At 43.9% G+C, this 21,047-nt stretch overlaps 1 protein-coding gene across 2 annotated transcripts in view; it reads right to left on the bottom strand.

Moving 5' to 3' along the window:
• foxo3b (forkhead box O3b) overlaps positions 1-21,047 on the bottom strand; it is a 48,953-nt gene that overhangs the window by 24,761 nt on the left and 3,145 nt on the right. The gene's annotated exons all lie outside the window — the stretch shown is intronic.

Below are 21,047 nucleotides of genomic sequence, written 5' to 3'. Positions count from 1 at the left end.
GTGTGTCTGGTAATCCTTTGGAGGTTGTGTGCGAAGGCCTTGTAAACCGGAGAGGGAGGGAAAAAAAGGGAAAGAAGAAAGGAGAAAAAAAACGGGCCTCTTGCTGATTGTCAACGCCATCGCGTCCACATGCTAATCAAAACGCACACATATGCTCACACACCACACTGACCTGAGAGTGTGTGAATGTGTCGCGGAGGACTCTTCAGAAGACATTCACCTCAAAGCTGATTGACAGCACTTTGACCCAAACACACACACAGTAATGAAAGGCTTGCTCATGAATGCTTGTCACGCAACAAGTTCACATTGCTTGCGAGTCTACGAGGAAGTGAAACGAAGAAAGAGGGTAAAAAAGGTGACAGTGAGGATTAAGCAACACATCAGAAAAGTGCATCCAAATTCCCCCCTCTGAACTCACATGCCGGCCTTGCCTCGGTCTCTAAAGTGTGCCAAGAGCAGTCAGCAGCCGCCGGCCTCAAACTGACTGAAATAACCAAAGGAAAAGGGAAGTGGTGGTGTTTCATTACTCGGCTGGTCTGACGCTTGCTCGTCTGGTCACGAGATCGAGGTGGAAGACAGAGCTGTAGCCGCGCACGTGTGTGCCAACACAAAGTTAAATGCCTTCCGTATTTTCTCGCTGAAATCGAACAAAACTTCTTGCGCGTTCATGTGTGCTGCCGTGTCCTCAGCGTGTTGCATAAAGATCACAGTGTGTGTTTAAGTTTCAAGGTGTGGTTACAGTCTATATATACAACATGCTTTGTGCGGTTTGTTTGTTTCTATGGCTGTTGCTAGACACTGAACTATGTCCTCTATACTTTTGTTTGCTTTCTTGCAGAGAGAAGATTGATGCCACTGTCGTGTTTGACTGTTGTGTTAAAATGTTATTGTGTTGTTTTGTATGTTATTTTTTCATTTTGGTTTTAAGATACTTAAACTGACATCTGACATGTGACATCTACATCTACATTCCCAGGTATGCGTAAGTGTAAAGTGGTGACATCACTGGACAGACAAGTAGGGGACAACTTGATGGCACCAAACCAGACGGCGCGCTCCACCGTCTGCATGATCAGACTCTGAGTAAGCCCATCCACTGTATGTGTGTCTGTTTGTGTGTGTATGCATGTGCATCTCTTGTTGTTTTTAGCTTAGTTTTCCCAGAGTGCCCCGGAGTAAAAAGCCTGCTGTCCGTCTGGTGCTCTATTCCACACTAAGTGGGTCAGTGGCTGGCTGAGTAAGAGGGTAAAGTCAGGCTAAAGTCACCCAGTGCGAGTGTGTGTGTGTGTGAGGAAGATTGTGGGTGGGTGGGGAAGAGTCGCCTTCATCCAGCGTAATAAGTTCAAAGCCGGGGCAGGGTACGAAGACCGACAGAGACGAGGTTTTCAAAAAAGGAAATCAAGCAAAGCAGACGTCCAGGAATGTGCTGCACCTCATGTGGGGCAGGGCTGCATGTAACATGCAAAGAGTGCTACTGTACCAAATGACGGGTTCCTAATAAAAGAACATTCAGGCGGGTGAAGCGGGGTGAGATATGTGTAGAGAGATGGACAGACATGGAAAGGGAGGGCAGCAGAGAACACAAACTGCTGCGGGGTGCTTTTAATGTGAAGGATGCAGACAGACACGGCTGCAGAGGGAGTAGTAAAGTGAAGTGTACAAGACTTTATTTTGTCTGCTTTTCACAGTCTGCTTGTCTGGGTTAGACTACTATGGGCGACGCCTAGGGACCACCACTTACGGGAGGGGGTGTGCTGGAGTGTGTGTGTGTGTGTGTGTTTCTGTCTATGTGGGAGCACTTAGGGGTAGAGTAAGCGCTGTAGAAGAATTTGGGTTAGCGTGAATTATTCACTGGTGTAGCCGCGTACAGCGGCGGCGGGCTGGCTTCTCCTCGGGCGGCACACTCACTTGCTGGAATAGGAGCTGCAGTAGGATTTCTGTTTGTATCAATGGGTTATCTGTGTCTACAAAGTCACAACCCCGCAGATTAGATAACCAAAACCATCCTTTATCTAAGTCATTTTAAGGCCCCACAACCCTGTGACCAGCAGCTGAGAACCGCACAGAAGGGATTGAAATAGTAAAAAATCAAGCTAACGTCCTCGTCTGTTTTCTTCTTTCATGCCATCCTTTATTCATAATGCTCTATCTCCCCCATCCCCTCCCTCCTTCAGCTCTTCCCACATTCAAACAGAGAGAAAATAAACACCCAGCGCTGCTATATTCGCCAGGAGTTGTCTGTTTGCATAGTGTGTGTGTTTGACTGACTAACACACTGTACTATTGCACTTCTGAGTGCAACAGGGCACCCCATGTTAAATCCCTCCCTCCCCCCACCTACGCTCCTCTTCCCTCTTCCTTCTCCTCCTCCCCCCCTCGCCTCTTCAACTTCCCTTCCTCTTTTCACCTCCCTGCCTTCTTCCCCCTTTTCCTCTCTTGCCTCGAGTCTCTCTGGGGTTTGAAAGTTGGAACGCGGCCAATTAACACAACAGCCGGTTCACCAAAAAACCGAGGTGGTGGAGGAGGGGAACAGAGAGAGAGAGAGAGAGCGAGAGAGAGATGAGGCTCACATCTCTACACACTGACCTACATACACTTCCACCCAGCTGATTGAATGTTACGTTGAGGCCTGCGGCCAATCACGAGTGGGGGTGGAGTGCCAGCCATCCAATGGCGTCGTCCGCTCTCCACGGAGCTCTTGCACTGTCTCCATACAGTTTTCAGTAATCATACAGGGGCAGAGAGAATGAGAGAGACAGAGAGAGAAAGGGCGAGCTCGACAGATGAGAGTCGCTGAGAAATGAGCGAAAGAAAGAGACAGAAGGGGGTGAGGCGGAGAGGGAGAAAATAGAAACGCGAAGCGCGGAGGCAAAATGTGGCTCAGACGGACAAAAATAAATGGCTGTTCCTTCCTCGTTTGCTCGCGGCCTCAGTGTCTTCTGGCGCTATGACTGCAGACAGATGAAGGCTAATACTGGCTAATGTTAAAGAGTGGATTAGTGGCCCATATTTGTCCTTGCTCATTTACCAGCCCGAGGCCTAGGCTAGCCTTTTATTAGCCTGACGAGGCAGCGCTCCACCTCCTCGCCATAAAATAGTCCCTCACCGTCATTAAGAGACACTAAAAAATGGCAGTATTTACTGCCGCTGATTCTTGGTTGAACTTGAACTTGCTTTTATGACTCCTTGACTTGTATGCAAGTCAGCCAAAACCTGTGATTCAACAGTAAAATGATGTAATTCCTATAATAGCTGACCTTCTGGGGCTTTGCGGTTTCCATTCAACATCGATAAATGAGCTGTGTTGTCCTTTTTTAGCCCTTATCCACCTTGTGACTACTCATACAGTAGCTACTAACCCCTTCAAATCCCATTACAATGACAGGAGCTGTTACTGCTTTGTTACAGTTACAATAAATCACTGAAATCTGAAGAATACAAAATCAAGTGAAAGAACAAATGCTAAATAACTGCTATTAAAAAAGGAATAACAATAATCAGTTCTTTCAAAGACAACCCACACCTTTTCCCTATTATCTGTGTTGAGTAGAGAAAAATGGACGTCAAAATAAATAAAAGTGTACAAGATTTACTATCAATGTTTGCGACAGAACAGAAACACTGAGCTCATCTAAACACAGCCTGAAGACAGAGACACTGAGATAACTATCGCCCACAAACACACACACCAAAATGCACACAGTGTGCCATTTCTACACACACAAACACACACACACACCTTTGACAGCATGATGCTACCACAGAGAGGATGAGGGCATCCCTGGCACTGAGCGAAACGGAAAGTTCAACCTGCAGCCAACTCACTGCGGGCTCCAAGAGAAAACCTTACATAAGCGTTTTTATTTACGTCCAGCAGAGATATTGCATTGCTATTCTATTCTATTGGATTCTACGTGGGGTTGTTTTGCTGCGATGGCAAAAAGGGAAGAAAGAATGTGAAACGCAAGACAATAAAAAAGCTAAGGAAGGCAAACTGTAGGAAGGAGAGGGGGCAGCGAGGAGGTGTTGCAAGGCAGCGCGAGGCACACTAACCTATATTTAAAGAGACGGAGGCTTATAGAGCTTCCATAACAGAGCACTGGAAATGATGGATTATGGGAAAAAAGGCGAAGATAAAAAGCTATAATATGGTGCCCACGGCCGAGCTGGGATTCGAATCACTGTGTGTGCGGAGAGCAACACATTTAAAATGCACATGTATGCTTTGCACCACCACATATATGCGGTTACATACATTCACATGCAAAAAAACCACTCTCACCCTCCAGATCTGTATCTGGCTCGCTCGTCCGTGTGTGCACACACGCAAACACACGCTGTACATTAATCAGACTAAAAGCTTTTCAACCACACGGTGATGTCATTGCACAGTAATAATCCATCCCTCAGGGTACGGCGGTCAGCACAGGTCTGTCTCACACTGGTGGTCCAAACATGGCGCCCCCTCCCCTCCCCCCCTCTTCAGTGGACAGCTGAGCCAATCAGAGGTGATGGCTCTTCATGAATGAGTAATGCACACATTGACTCAAGTGCTCATATGAAAATGGATTCCTGACCAATATTGACCCGTCTACTTAAAAAAAAAAAACGAGCAGCACTCAACCCGCTTATGTCTCTCCAGACGGAGGTGTCCGGGATAATTATACTGTGTTGTTAAAGCGAGAGGGGTGGAGGGCCGGTGTGACCCTCCAGTCTGAGCGCTGCAGCATTACAGAACGCTGTCACGGTGTAACATGAGGGTGGGGCCATACGGAGGCATGTTACAGTGTTTACGGAGAGTTTGTCCCAGCCCTCTAACACACTTTTCTCCTACACTTATAAACGCTTGTTCAGACGAGACTTGTTACAAACCAGTTTAATAGAACAGATGAAAATGATGTGATGCTAGAAGACACAAGGCTATTATCCAATCCAAAGCAGGTAGTTAGCTAACAAGGATACTCTCTCACGTAGCGAGGGGGATTCGAAACAGTCAAAAAAGAGATAGCGGACGATCCAAAATTAGTGCCCAATGGCAGGCTTTTATGCCTGCGAGTTGGACTAGTTGGGTGCTAATGTACTCCTAACTTAAAGGTTAGCTTCACTTTAGAAAAGTTTGTTCAAGGCGTATTTTGCCGCTCAGGTTCTATCCATCAGGTTTTTGCCTTGTTGTTGCTTTGTTTTGGTTCTCCACCGGCTATATGTACTTTAGTTTCAGTTTGTTACCATAAAATTTGGTGTATACGACGCACTTTTATTAGTTTTTTTCCTCTAAAAAGTGGGCTATGTCCCATATACCGGTGCGACCAATACACCACTATCAAATGCAGAGAGAGGTATGTTATTTTGTCATGGTATTTTTTATGCTACGATGGCACTATAAGCTAGCTAACGCTTCGTCTCAACCGCTAGCTAGAGCTACCGCTATTTACAGCTACAGCTAACTACAGCACCGGTAGCTAGCAGGATTGCAGACTCGACATGGTGAAACCAGGCTATAATTTGTGTGTGTTTTGAATGTGTTTTAAATGAAAATAAATTGAGATAGTGTTGAAATAACTTGTATACACGTTTTTATTAATAAATAGCTGTAGAAAACCCTCTGGCATACCCCCAAAACAGACTGTGTCTTATATTAGGGTGCCACTTATATTCCAGATTTTACAGTACTTCCTACACTTCCCATAATGCACTTTGACAAGCCTGAACTTCCATGTATGTAGATGTTACTGTGATGTTGACAGTGATAAACAAAAAAGAGCAGAGAGAAAGCGACCTTTGCTCAGAAGGATACATGTATCCTGGCTCGTTGGAAGAATCAGTATCTTTGCTTCTTCTATGATGGACGCCCCTCTGAATGTCAGACATACAACTAAAGATAAGACAGCACTGTGTAGAGTCTTTTACATACATAATAACAGAATAACAGTGTGGGTGTGCACACACTGTGTGCTCTCTCCAGCCAGATCACATGAGCTCCAACAATGTACGAACCCATCCCCCATCCTACCAATATGCCGAGGGAATGACAGAAGAAACGGAGGGATTTACAGGAAGAGGAGGAGAACTTCGAAGGCGAGGGGCCCCCACTTTCTTTTCTTCCACTGTGTTGCTTTAAGTCCTGACTTGTCACGGGAAACCTGAAGGCTTCCTCCTCAGAGGGAAGCAGGAGAGAAAGTTGGCGGAGCAGGGAAAGTGAGGATCTCTCTGGAGGGAAAAATGTACAACAACAGCTGAGGCTAGGGCTTTTCCCTGCATTAGCCCAGCCCCCTCTGCGTATAGTACTACACACACGTGCCTATATATTCATAGTGAACACAAAGCCCTCTCTATGTCAGGGCCCCTCCATATTCAAATGCCTGGAGCGGAGCAGAGACATAAGAAATGTGCAGTAGAGAACGTCTCCCTGACCAGTTGTGTATTACACAGCTGTGTTTAATACTCGATTCTGATTGGTCAGTTACGGCAGACTAAGGTCTGCTATTAATCTATAGCCATGTTAGCAGTTCCTACAGGTGGGGGACTGTGTTTTTGGGGAGAAGAACTGATTTTTAAATCAATAAAATCAGTTCCAATTCAGAATTTTGTGTCAAATTATATATTTGTTGAGTAAGTAGCTGTGTAATATTAAGGTTAATGTACAGTAAGTGGATTGTTATAGCTATAACAACCATCTAATGGTACATTTCCCTTCCCCAAGTGTGTATAATTGTGCATGCTAGTTTCCCTCCAAACTGCATGTGTGTTTACGTGTGTATTTGGTATTCTGCCCTTGCCGTGAAGCCATTTTGAGACCCTTCAGGTCTTGAGGTCAGTGTCTCTGGGTATCGGTTACTCTCCTCAGCAGCACAGAGGGACTAAATGATTGATTGACAGATGGCTCGCTGGTTGGAATGAAGGTCGCCTTGGGAACAAAGGGATGAGCTACAAGTCTAGAGGAATCACACATGCGTGCACCAATAATGCCCACGAACACACAAACACATGGGGTGAAGATGAAGGATGAAGGGCCGATGAGGAAGAGAGTGTAGAAGTGAGGAGAGGAAGGCTGTGTGTCTGGGTAGAGCGGTGCCCAATGTGCCTTGGGGCTTTGGAGCGATTTCATGCCCCCATAAGCAATGAAACGCACAGACCCAGACACACACACACACACACACACACACACACACTGCCGGGCATTCTCTCTGCCCAGCTACCCGCATCAGATGAAAACAGCATGGCACGTGGTGGGCGACAGAGAGGGACAGAAGAACAAAGATAAGCAAAGAGAGAAATCTGTGACAACATACATTCACTAATGGCTGCAGCAGAGTGCTCTAACTATTCACACAGCCTTTTTTCCTTTCAATGTTATCGTCTAAAGAGTGCTTATTCAGCTTTTCTGGGTCAACTTCAAAAGTCCTGGATAAAAATTTCTGAGAAAGCAGTTTATACCTTTTCATCCTTTTGCAAAAAAAAGCGTGCACAAGCTCCGTTATTAAACCCCGTGCACCATGTGTAAGTGCAACATCGCATATGCAGGAAGCTGCTGGTCTCTCTTGAGTGGAGATGTTCCAATAACATTTTTTCTGACACCAATTCTGAAACCTAGACTAGAGAGTTGTTAGATACCGAGCGCCCCTCTGATACCAGTGGGATTCAAGTAATATACATAATGTTGTTGGAAAAACGCTGATTGCTACGATTTTGCTAGATTTGACTAACATCACACTCTCTGTCTCACGTGGCTGTCTGGCTTACTGGTTATGGTATTGGGTTGGTTTATTTACTGGCATACTTACCAATACCTGTGCATTTTAGGCAGTATTGGAGGCCAATACCAAAACTGGTACAGATACCGATACTGGCATTGGAACTCTACTCTGGAGGTTCTGCTGCGTTCAAGTCAAGCTAATTTCTGAAGCTGATGTCTTAAGGGCTAAATATAGTTAAAGGACTGCACTTACATAGCACTTCTCTAGTCTTCCAACCACTTAAAGCACTTTTACACTACATGTCACATTCACCCATTCACACACTGATGGCAAAGGCCTAATCTCCAATCAGATCTATGCCCATTCATACCCAATGGCTATGCCTTAGAGAGCAATTCGGGGTTCAGTGTCTTGCCCAAGGACACTTTGACATGTAACTGTAGCAGTCAGGGATCTAACCACCAACCTTCCAATTGAGAGACTCTACCACTGAGCCACAGCCGCCCCATTTTAGGCAGTATTGGAGACCAATACCAATAATGCTTACTGGCATTGGAACAACTCTACTCTGGAGGTTCTGCTGGGTTAGGTCAAGCTTATTTGTTAAGTCAGCATGTGTCTTAAGGGATAAATATAGTATAAATATGGACATGGACATACACATACGTACACCACAAAGTGCACACAAGTTTGTAGGCTCAGTGGTAGAGCTGGTCGTCCCTCAGTTGTAAGGTTGGCGGTTCGATACCTGACTGCGACTGTCTATGTCAAAGTGCACACAAGTTTTTAGGTTACACGGCCAACCGAAGTTCATAGATAGAATGAACATGCATAGATCCTGACTGGAGATTGTCCATTGGAATATGGTACTGTAGCCTTTGCCATCAGCATGTGTGAAAGGGTGAATGTGTCATGTAGTGTAAAAGCACTTTGAGTGGTCTGAACGCAAGAAAAGCGCTGTATAAGTGCAGTCCATTAACTTGACCCTCTTGACTGCCTCGAATGCTGAGAGTCTAATTTTTCAAATAACAGTAATGGTTCCTTACTTAACCCAGCTCTCAAAAAACATAAAGACAGACTTTGCACAGTTCAGTGTCTTACTAACGGATATTTCCACAGTAGCTGTTGAGTTGTCCAGTTTTTCTCACGCAAGCCTACCTGGTCCAAGGATTTGACCTGGTGACCTTGGTGGCATATCCCCAGTGTACCATCTATGTTTTAGACCTGGACTTCAAATATTACACTCACATGTTGAATTTCAAGAGAGCAGAATATGCCGGAGAAGGTTAGATGAGGTTCATTGCTATCAGCCCAGCAGCTGCCCAAAGTCAAACTGAGGGTTGTAATTTGTGGGTGAGAGGTCCTACAGAAACCCGTCTCTCTCTTGGTTACTCATCCGGCAGTCAAGTTCCGACCTTTCCCTTCGTCAGCTTAAGGTAGATATCTCCTGCCCACGACCCCCCAACTCAGGTTTCACTAACTCCACAGTTTCTTCCTCGGCCTTAAGGGAGCTGAATTCATTTGCAAGACTCTTCTGTCAGCTCTTCAGCTCTCGAGTCTTTTCCCAATAAAACAAACTTGTACGCAAATAATTTGGCTAAAGGTCAAGTCAGTTTGTGCACTGTCAGCAAACACATAAGGGCATGCTTGTTAGATCGACCCGCATGTGCTGCTGCTGTGTTCTGCAGGCGTATCTGCTGACCCTTATCAACCCCCCCCTCCCCCACTCTCTCTTATAAAACCCAGGTGTGCAAACACAAAGGTTTACCTAGGCCTCATAAATGATAACAGATAAGACAAGAGGAGGGGAGAAATGCAAAGCAAGGAGGCCCAGCTCCTCAGGTCCACACTGACCTCCTTATCTGGGTTATGACTTGACCTAGTTTTTGTATCCCAAGATGTCTAGAGGACTAAAATCTAGAAGTTCTCAGAAAGAAGTCATTTGTTGCCTCATCTCCTAAAATTGTAAGTTTAAGATATGATTAAGGTTACGGGAACCTTATCAGTTTAACGAGGTGACTATCATCAGATATGTACTTTGTAATCAGAAGGTCACAGACTGGATTACTGAGAATCTACTCTAAATCAACTAAAGCCCTTTTCACACATGCACTCGTGACAGTTTCCAGAAAATTTCAAGACAGTCTGCCCCTGACATTTTCCAGAGTTGCCCTTTCACACATGTCCTTTATTACTGGATATGACATAACAAGTAAGCTGCAGTCCCCGCAACGATTTTGGCATCTGCCTTCACAGCCAGAATCTCCTCCCGTATCTCTTCAGCTCTCCAATTTGCAGACATATTTGCTATTGTCGTCTTGTAAAGGATCCTTCTTCCTCAACCTCAGATGTTTTAAATCATCCTATTATAGGCTGCTCTTCTGGTTTTGCATGGTTCGCATGGTTTACACTGGTCCCACACCAGTCGCATGATATAAACGTCATCACTCCGCCCACTCGCTCGCTGCTCGCTCCGACTTCTTGCTGATATTCTACCAGGAGGCTGGCATGAAAAAGTCTGCTTAAAGTCGCGGTGAAAAATGTGTCCGTTTGTGTTCACACATGCAGCCCACCCGGACAATGTCAGGAAATTTGTGAAAGGGGCTAATGCCACCTGATTTACAAACCACACAATGGACAACGGTGATTGCTAGATTCTACCAACACAGTTGTCATTTTTACACCCAGCACCCAGTTGGTTTAAGCACCAGATGTACTCGCCCTCATCTTTGCACCCATGGTCATAAAATGTGCATTGCGCCCTCATTATTTGCCGTTTAGCAAGCAGAAGTGGAGTTATGGAGTCATTAAGATTTATCCTGTAGGGAACATGATCGTGAGTCCCAAATTCACGTCAACAGCCAGAGGAAAAATCTGGGAATTAATGGTCCAGGACGGATAAGTTCCTAGATGGATAAGAGAAAAACCTAGAAAAGTGTACGGCAGGACTGAACCAAAAGTTGACAGATGGCGAGTGCAACAGATACCAAATCCAGTTTCAACTTCCAGGATTGTGGAGCAGATGGATTCCAGCTTTTAAAGAGTGACTGGATAAAGACAAATTGTCCACTTGTAACTCTATCCTTTGCATGCTTTCTCTGAACTCTTGCAAAGTCTTGAAGAATTGAAAACTATTGTCACGTGTGAAACATATGGAAAACATAACTCACACAAGACAAACACGAGGGGTTTTTCTCTTTTGTGTTTATGTGTAAGCTTTCAACATGTTCGGCTGCACACATGAACAGAGATGAACACATACGTGCTTTGATGTAACTTCAGCTGCTGCCGTCAGCCTCGTCTCTCTGTTTCAGTTCTCAGCAGCTACAGCAGGATCAACAATGGCTTTCCTTCATCCAACAGTACTTTGCCTCCACACACACACACACACACACACACACACACACCAACACACACATAATCTCTGAAGTTCAGGGCCATAGTAGTGACTTCATGAGGAGTGGGATTAGTGCTAAGAGGATGGTGTGTGTGGGACCTTGAGGCCGACAAACACAATGGAGTGCAAAACCCCGGCTACATGCAAACAACTGAGTAGGTTGGAGCACACACACACACACACACACACACACACACACACACAAACATGGGAACTATAATTGTGAGCCCAGAACGAGCTGAAAAACATCATTCCCTTGTTTTAATGATGCATGCAGGATGTGGAACATTGGAGCCCAGCGTGTGTACAGCAACACATCTCGAGCTGTGTAATTCATACCAGAAACCGACACCCGCTGCATGTGTGACTCTGACCTATAGGATTTCACAGAGACAAGAGAATCCTGTGTGTCCACACAGAAAGCTGTGGGTTGAAAAGGTGGCTGGCAGGCAGGCTGCTCGATGGCACTCTCAATCTTTGCTTATCAAATCTGGGAGTGCCGTCTCTGTGGTTGGGGAGCTTCCAGTCGTAGCTCTGACAGGGAGCGTAAACCTGCACACTGACTACTCATAACACAATACACTGTGGGAATCGGGTTAAAAATCAATGAGCACTTGTTGATTTCTCAAGAAGTGATAAACTCCTGCAAAAGCTTTGATAAACAGCTAATGGTTCATAACCAAAGATGGACTAAATAATGCAAATGATTGTATGTTTCAAGTCAATCAAGAAGCATTTCTGTGAGACACACGTGGTTCCCTTTTCTTTCTGCCATCAGGGCCATCACCTCTCTTGTTCACAACCACGATTCCCAAACACAGTCCTGTTTCTGACCACCACTTCCTGTGTGGTGCAGGAATGTTGAAATGTGAAAACAAATCTGACAAAAGGAGTTTTGGTCCTTTAAAGGGCCAGTTCGCCGATTTTCAACCTCAGTCCTATCATGCCATTATGGGGAGCTAATGCCATAATGGTAGAAAAAAAATTCAATTTCTCTCTGTGCCTTTGGAGGACGATATCCACTTCTCCAATGGGCCCTGGAAAACCTCCGCCAGACTACGCAAAAAGTATCATCTGGCAGAGGCCAGGGAGCTCGCTAAGCTACACTTCCTCAATCTAGGACGCCCGCCTCCGATGTCATGTCTCGTTCAAAATCGTCAGGTTTGAAATGCAGACTGCAGATTTTTTAGACGATCCACCGGTATATTCTCGTCGTATTTCAGATACTGTACCGCTCTGAGCCATTGCCTGCAGCGATCAATGTCCTTGACTGGAAAACGGTAGTATTTGACTCCAGCGTCTCTCGCTGGGCCGTTCCTTTCAGAGGGAGGGGCGCAATGCATGCTGGGTGTTGTAGGAATGTAGAATGGGAGATGGGTGTACAACTTTCTCCACAGCTATGGCACCAATTTCAAATATTATTGCTTCTATCGATTACAGCTTTGACTGACTGTGGCTTTTTCCAGGGGCAAACTGCTCCTTAACTTTTAAAGCTTTGGGGCTGTCCTGATGGACTAGGGGTTAAAACACTCCTGTCTTTATCTAAACTTCTGACAAAGAAAAAAAACTTGATTTTCTCTTGGTTATATTGGTTACTTCACTCTGGTTATAAATAAATATATATATAGTGCCTGTGTTCCCTACATGCACAATAAACTTGGTGGCCTTTGAAAGGTAAGTAACTGACCTCGTCCAAGTGATTATAAAAAACTGTTTTGAAAACACAGCTATCAGTGGCTTACACAGACGGGGGTTAAAAGTGTAAGGAAAGCAGGTAAGGTTGGTTTTAAGACCTGAACGAGAGCAACACCGAAAGATGAAGGGATTTTTCCTCCATGATATGTCAACAGCACATCACTTTCACCCCACCTTCCCTCTACTTCTTCTTCTTCTTCTTCTGCCTCCTCCGACACAAAAAGCTTTATTGTAGTCAATTAAATGTTAATCAGGAACAGTAGCTCAGCCCAGCCTTAGCAGACTCTGCAATGCCGGATAGGTGGAGTGGTGTAATTGAAAGAGACAGGCTCAGAAGAAAACAAATTAAAGTTTAAAAGCCGAGAGTCGACTCCGAGAGCCAAATTCAGAGATGATCACTTCAAATCAGCCACACGCAGATGACTGTCGACAGAGTTCAGATGAAGACGAGGGAGCGGGGAGGGAGATTCACCTGCTTCACCATCCCCAAAAATATACTTCACTCTTAATTTTAACACATGCCTTAAAAATAAACGCACTATTAATGAGGTATGCGCTTGAGCAACAGACACAGAGAATGTGTGTAGGTATGATGGTGTGTGTGTGTGTGTGTGTGTGTGTGTGTGTGTGTGGTGGTGGGAGTAGATTACAGTGGAGGAGGTGGCCGAGAAGCAAGGGGCCCACTTCAGCAATGTGGTTATCGGAGAAACTGAGAAGCAAGGCCAGAATAGAAGGTATGTGCAGTCTGAGTCTGTGTGTGTGTTTAAATATATGTGTGTGTGTGTGTGTGTGTGTGCGTGTGTGTGTGTAAGTACAGGGGGAGGGGAGATGTATTCAGTGGGTCACTCTGTTATCAGCTGTCACCCAAACTGCAAATCCCCCCCAACTGCTTGACATGTAATCAGTTGCTATGGACACAAACTAGTAACCCCCCTCTCCTTCTCCTGGCCACATAACTGTGCATGCTTTTATGTATACACACAGTTTGAACACACACGCACACACACACACACACACACACACATACATATGGTAGCTGAGAGGATGGTCATTTTTGTAGTCATAACTATATTCTCTTAAAGACAGTCTTTTTCTGCCAAAGCGACTTCCTGTTTTCCACTGCCCACTTCCTGTTTGAAATAAACAAAATATTTTCTCCATTGTATTTGAGCCCTCTGTTTTGTTTGCTGTTTTAATACGTACATGGCTTGGAAAACAACTGGTAGAGAAGGAAGGGATGAAGAAGAGAAGGAAAATGTGGGAACAGTTGATGAGGTGACACCAGCCTCACGTCTCTATGTTAAGTATTAATCTAGAGACAGCAGCTTGTTAGCTTAGCACAAAGACTGGACATGGCAATTGGACTGTCAGAAAAATATTTACATGCCAGTGGGATTCTCAGACCAGTAACTTTCTCTGCTCTCGACTGGTTAATGGGCGAGAAAATAGTCCTCTAGTAGCACAACTTTCTCATTTACATATACATCCCTTTAAGTGTGGATTGTAAAAACAATAACTAACATGCTAGTTAGTTAGCTTTAGAGGTTATGCTAGGTGACTTTTTCATCTTCGGACAGAGCTTTGCTAACTGTTTCCTGCTGATTCAAGTATGTATGCTAAGCTACCACCTTTGAATAGAACTGTCTCTGCCTCTTTCCAGTCTTTGAGTTTAGCTAAGCTAACGCCTGCTATTTGAAGCATATCCATGTTGACCATACAAAATTCATCTTCTTATTCGTGTAAATACAATTTCTAACTACTACTTATAGTTACTTTATGTCCTGGAAGAACGTACGCTTGCTGTACATGAGGCAACATTTCAGTTTAAATCCAGCCCAGCTGTGAGCATGTAATCACTGTTTGTATGTCAGATGCTATCACAGACTTGGCATGTGCAGGCAGCTGCTTTCTTTTTTGCTTGGTAGGTTACTTTTTCATCTTTGGGCCAAGGTTTACTGTTTACTGCTGATTCTAGTATTTATGCTAAGCTAGGATAACCGACTGTTGGCCCCAGACACATTTTTTTTACTTCAAGTTAGAGTTGTATTTACCTTTTCATCTCTTAAAGATCTACATTTTTACACTTACTATACATGAACACTTCACACTTTAGGCACAATATTGGCCACCCTTTTGCTCCCTCAAAGTTAAAGCTGCTTTTAACTCATAAAACCAGAATGAATCAAATTTAATACTCAGCAAAATCCTGTCACTTTAATATCTCTGTAAGCATGTGAAAGGTGGCCAAAGATGCCTCCTTAATAAATATGAGTGCCTTCTTTTGGCACAGCTGATTGAGACCTCAGACAAAAATATACTTCTGCACACGCTGTGTGCACTTCTGCACGCTGTGTGCAGAAGTGGAACAGAGTTGTGTTTTTTTTTTTTTTCCCATCAGCACTTTTGTTCAGCGTATGTGTATTTTCAGAGATATCTTATTTAGATAGAGCAAACAGGGCTGAGAGGAACGTGTAATTGCTGGCTTCCTACACATTTTGTTTATTTTTCCGTCAGCAGACAGACGGTTTGTCTCAGACCAGCATCTACATAGCACGATTTTCCTGTCAGACTGGTGTTCCCGTATTCTCTCTGAAATAACTAAAACTTTTCTGTTCCTTATAATTTATGCTAGAGAGAATTGGTCTTTGCTTAACCCTTCCCCAGAGAGGTCAAAGGTCAGGGCTAACTACAGAACAGAAAGTCTCGAGCTGGGAGGAACTCAATAACTTGTTTTTAAGAGGCAGAGGTTTGACCCTGGTGCTCCAGTTAAAGACTAGTTTCTAACCACGAACCAAACCACTACAGTCCTCTTTTCCACCATACTGAGCTGGTATGTTAAGATGTAACGCTGTCTTGTTCTTCTTTGTGTTTCTAAGGAGTTTCTGTGATCACAAGGCATTTCTATCAGTGTTTCCATTCCCCAGTTCTTGGTGAATTCTTGCAACATCAGCAGTGTTTGCTTTGAAGGGGTTATCTGGCTGGAACACTAGTTTTCACCCCACCAACAGTTGGAAAAGATCAGTGTAATCTGATTTTGTGCAAACTGCTGAGCGATTAGTTTTGCAGTGTGAGGGTGCTTTGATAGCAGGATCAGAAATGTTGGTGATTCAAAATGCCCTGAGAAGATACCGAAGCTTTCTAGTTCTTCTAGCTCTCGTTTTATACTGTAATGAGGAAGTATATCCTATTATTGGTCACTATACAAAAAAAATCCCAGTATAAGTTTATCTTGTCAGGCTCACTATTACTAATAAACCAAATATTACAACGTGATGTTTTTCTTGCAGATTTATTTGCTTACCAACACAGGATTTGGACTGAAGCATAGTGGCTAATAAATAATCTAATATAGGCTACCTCCCTACTTCTGCCTTAAAAAATGCAAGTAAATAAAAACAGAGTATATTTAAGGAAAATAGTAGGAAAATTAAAGCTACAAGAGAAGATTGATATCAACATGTCATACCAAGAAAATCTGAAGCTACGACTTGCAGCTGATTAGCTTCGATTAGCAAAAAGACTGGACAGACAAGAAAACTGCTAGCTTGACTCTCTTCAAAGCAGCAGCTGTTAAACTCAAACATGAGCACGCTGTGTTTAGATTGTTTAATTCTGTACAGGAATTAAAGAGTAAAAATCAACACAGTGTTGTTTAAAGAGGGCTTCTACCTTTGAATAGAACTGTTTCTGCCTGTTTCCAGTCTTTGGGATTAGCTAAGTTAACACCTGCTAACTGAAGCATATTTCAACCGTACGAAATTCGACTTTCTTTTATTAACCAAAATTTCTAACTACTACTTTTAGTTACTTAATGTCCTGGAATAATGTACACTTGCTGTACATGAGGCCGTTAGCATGTAGGCTAATGAGTGTTTGTATTTTAGATGCTATCACAGACTTGGCATGTGCAGGCAGATGCTTTGTTTTTTGCTGCGTGTGCCTGTGTGTCTGTTCAACACATTCAGACACACACAAAACACACAATCCCGTGACCTGTCTGACCTTAGCTATCATGTGGAGCATATCAAAGTATGGATTTCTGGAAACAGCTCAACCAAGATGGGCCACATTGAGGCTTTAAGACTATTCATTTCTTTTACAATGTACATATGTTAACAGCAACAACAACAACATGGGGCCATAATGTCTCAAGTGTCTCAAGAAATACTTAAGTGTAACTATGATGGCCACAAAAAGACAAAAAGGAGTCAAGGGAGTAGGGAGCATGAGGCCCAAGATTTATCTCCATTCATTAGAGCCCGCAACAGATTTCAAGAGTTGTGCTTCAGAGGAGCAGCAGAGAGCTACAGGGGGACAGCTTGTTTTTGCTCACCACAGTGTTTTACATCCAGACAAATGAGGGAGCTGGCAGGAAAATAATGAGGGATGGTGTGTGTGAGAGAAAGTAGAGTGAAAAAAGAGGAGTAAGAGCAGTGGAAGAGAGTCAGAAACTGTGAAAGAGGGTTAGCCTTTAGCCAAGAACAGGCTCTTAAAAATTAATACAGTGATCTGAATTCATCCCGAGCGCATTGAATAATTGAGAAGTGTCTTTGAGGAGAGCAGATCGAGCGGAGTGTGACAGGGTTGGTATGGTGAGTGTGGGGGAAAATGATGGGTGAAACAAAAATTATATTTCTTTCTTAAATACAAACACAAGCACCCAGGAGAGTTCAAAATGGATTTGTCAAATACAATGTCTGAAAGTGTTAAAGGCTGGACCGAAAAACTAATGTTAAACAGTGTGAATGCCTATACATTCGCTGCATTGTAAAAATGTAACAAAATATGAAAAAATGTGAGGAGACGATTGATACCACTAACGTCTATCGAAAATATAAAGCTAACGCCATCCACAAACTCTAAGTCTGAGCCCCTGTAAACCGCAGTGTGTCCTTTCTAAATGTCTGTTATTGTGCAGATAAAATAAATGTGATCAAGAATAAAATTAGTGAGCTCTGAGATGCAGATATTTTATCTTCACAGAGAGCTAGGCTAGCTGTTTCCCCTTGTTTTCTTCCTTTGTGCTAAGCTAAGCTAAATGGTGTTAGCTTAAGATTTACTGTACAGACACAAGATTAGTCTTTCTCTTTTATCTCTGATAGCAATTATTTCCTTTTTTTCCAAGAGATAACCAAAATGTCTCTATTCCTTTCAGGGAAATTTTAATGCTACAGTACACAACCAAAGTGTGACGACAGCGTGATTTCAGTTTCGACATAACTCTTAGGCTCTTATGCACAAAGAGAGGTTCATGCAGGAATGGGTTCCTGCATTGTGTGGAGAACTTGACTGAACTGCACAGGGCCGCGACCTCACCTGAACCCAATCTAACACCTTTGGGACTAACGAGAACCCTGCAAGCCAAAAAAAAAAAATCACCCAACATCTGTGGCCGACCTCATTAATGCTCTTGTGGCTGAATGGGAGCAAAACCCTTGAGCCCGGTTCTCAAAATTTCGTGGAAAATCTTCAAAGAAGCCTGGAGGCGACTCAAGCTGCGGAGTAGCGTAAATGGTTTAGGAATTAGAGGATCAGCATTCAGCATAAGTCTCCATATTTTTTTGCCACATAGGGTAATTTTCAGATTCAGAAGCTTGATACAGGGAACTCCTTGGGCCTTTAAAAAAAAATGTGTCCATTGATTGGAAATGGAACTAGAACAGAGCCTGGGGGTTTTCCTCCACACAGAGTTCGACTGTTCAGTGTGACACTATTTAGACCTGGAGGGGCGTCTGGAGCTGGTGGGTTCCCATAACCCATCGCCCCCTTTAGCTTCACACACCAACAAACCCTTCCATTGGGAATCACAGCCAGAGGGCAGTTGTAATACCCCAATTTAGCGCAAAGCTTGTTAATTCACTCCCTGCGCTCCCCCTCCCTTCTCCTCCTTCTACTGTCTTCACACCCCCTCCCTGACCCCCCCACCTCCACTCCCCTTTTTTTTTTTATTGACTTTTTTGCTTCAGTTCCTTCAGCTTGGCACAGTGCCAAGTCCATCTGAGAGGCCTCTAGATTGTTTTCTAAGTACCTGAGCGCACACATATACACATTCACACATACTGCCCTTTTCCCCCAGCTCATCTTCTTAATAGTTTGTTTCAGTATCATAAGAATTTCTCTTAAAGCTGCACAGACCTCAGAAGATGCTTATACGTTTAAATTCCAGCCACTAGTCGCCACGTCTCACAGGAATATTCATGGCTGTCTCTGGGATCTTATCGCCAACATAAAGCTCCCCCTACTTTGATGGACAGCCAATGAAAGGACTGAAAATGTTGTTTTCTTTTTTTCTTGCCAGCTTCCCTTTTGTCAACCCCGTCCTGCTCTGATAGGAACAATAAATAATTTCAGCCCCGAAGAATCAACACTTTCAGCGTGCTAGGCCATTAAAATGATAATCAACATGGCTGGCGGGCTTATGGAGGGTCTGTTTTCCATACGCCTCCGGACAAAGTCAGGCGGGGGAATGTGTGGAGAGTAGTTAGTGCTCTGCGAATCTGCTTTTTGATCTATTTGTAAAGTGACAGATTGAAAGTGAAAAAGTGTGTTTGACACTTGTGGTCATGACTCACTGCTTCATGGTTTGAGCTGAACATGATGTACAATTAAACATGCACATTAAGTCTAACGCACGTGTTAAAAAGCAACCCCATGTTTACAGTAATCACTCCTCGTCGAAACCCTCAGGCTCTTTAAGATTAAAGTCATCTCATGAATGAATTCTAATGAGTCAAACTAATTTCAGACCGGTGTATGAATTAAGACCTGCAGCAGCCACTCACAGGGTGATAAGCCTGAACATGACCAGACAACTGCTCGCTGTGTGTCTGAACATGTTTGTGTGTGGGAATGTGTAGCCGGTTTAAAAACACACATGACAACTCTGTCATCCATATCTGTGTTAGAAAGAACTGTATGTACTGTGAATGTGTGTGTGGCTGTTAAAACCTCACAACCTTTAATGAGAATATCAGACATGTGTGTGTGTTTGTGTTGAGTGTCACTGTGACATAACTGGGTCTTGGCCTGTGATGGGCAGCTGCTGGGAATAGGGAGCGTGTTACAGCAGGGTTAAGTAACACTAGAGCACAAGGTTCACTGCAGCCAGGAATACTTGCACACACGCGCACGGATGTACGGGCCCGCCTGTGTACTTTCACACAAATACACACAGGTGCATCTAATCTCTCGATTATGCAAAGACACACAGGTGAAAGACACACACACACACACACACACTTGCAGGCGTGTTTACAGGTGCTATTTTAAGATGCAGCCAGTCACTCCCCCGCCATGCCAAAGCTTCTCTTAGCACACATTTCAGCAGCTCCGAACCAGACCTGCTCTCCTATGAAAAAAATCCTGCTGTTAAACTCAAACACAGACATGTGAGGTATAAAAAAGAGGCTCCAACATGACAAAACATATTTTCTTTCATTCATCAGAAGAAGCCAAAATTCTCAAATGTTCAAATTCAGTTAAACTCAAACTTAAGAACAAGAACTTTTACCTTAGTTGTCTAAAACTGATAAACATTTTTCTGATCAAAGTATAAGTCAATGTAGCGAGCGTTTGATACAACTTGACAGTACTGACGTTCAAAACCTAGAAACCCTTAAAAAAAATGTTCTTTATGTCATGCTTGGCCGTCCTAACCTGCTTTCACGAGGGCTAATGGTTAACTGACAAAGATATGAAACAGCATGACGTAATTGGGAACCTGGGAGAAAAACCCAGGGGGATTACTCGGATTTGCTGAGCAAATCTCCTCAACAAAGGTGCCCTGACTGCATGAAACTGTAGGTGTTCAACCCCGGCTCTGTGTGGAAGTGAAACCCAAGAGTGTCTCAGAGTGAATTGGAGAGGGAAGGTGCTGTGAAAAAGTCCCTGTATGGAGGTAAACCTCTGAACACCTGGCTCTGCGGGACGTCTTTGGTTTCATGGGCTTTTTACTTAAAGCAAAGTGCAGTTTGTGGCACGCTCAGGCCTTTAAACTGAGCAACCTTGTTAGAGGTAGGAGTGTTGTTATCGGTAACAGCCTTGAATGCGGTAGTATGCTCGTCAATGCACCCATCCGATCCAATTATCGTCTAAAATCAACTGGTTTAGGGTTAATTACCGTGGGACAATAAGAAACAACAACAACAGTGTGGCGCTAGCAGAGAGCGTAATGTTAGTCTAAAGCCTCTTTACCACTGGTCAAAAAACCCGCTAACTCCCGCTAACACCCGGCTTTTTTGTTTAGTGGGAAAGGTTAC

The sequence above is a fragment of the Semicossyphus pulcher genome, unplaced genomic scaffold (genome assembly GCF_022749685.1).
Source record: "Semicossyphus pulcher isolate SPU_LCO1_2020_fin unplaced genomic scaffold, fSemPul1.0.p SCAF_11, whole genome shotgun sequence".
In the NCBI taxonomy this organism is placed as follows: domain Eukaryota; kingdom Metazoa; phylum Chordata; class Actinopteri; order Labriformes; family Labridae; genus Semicossyphus; species Semicossyphus pulcher.
Note: the sequence above shows the minus strand (reverse complement) of the source record. Positions and strands in the feature narration are given on the sequence as shown.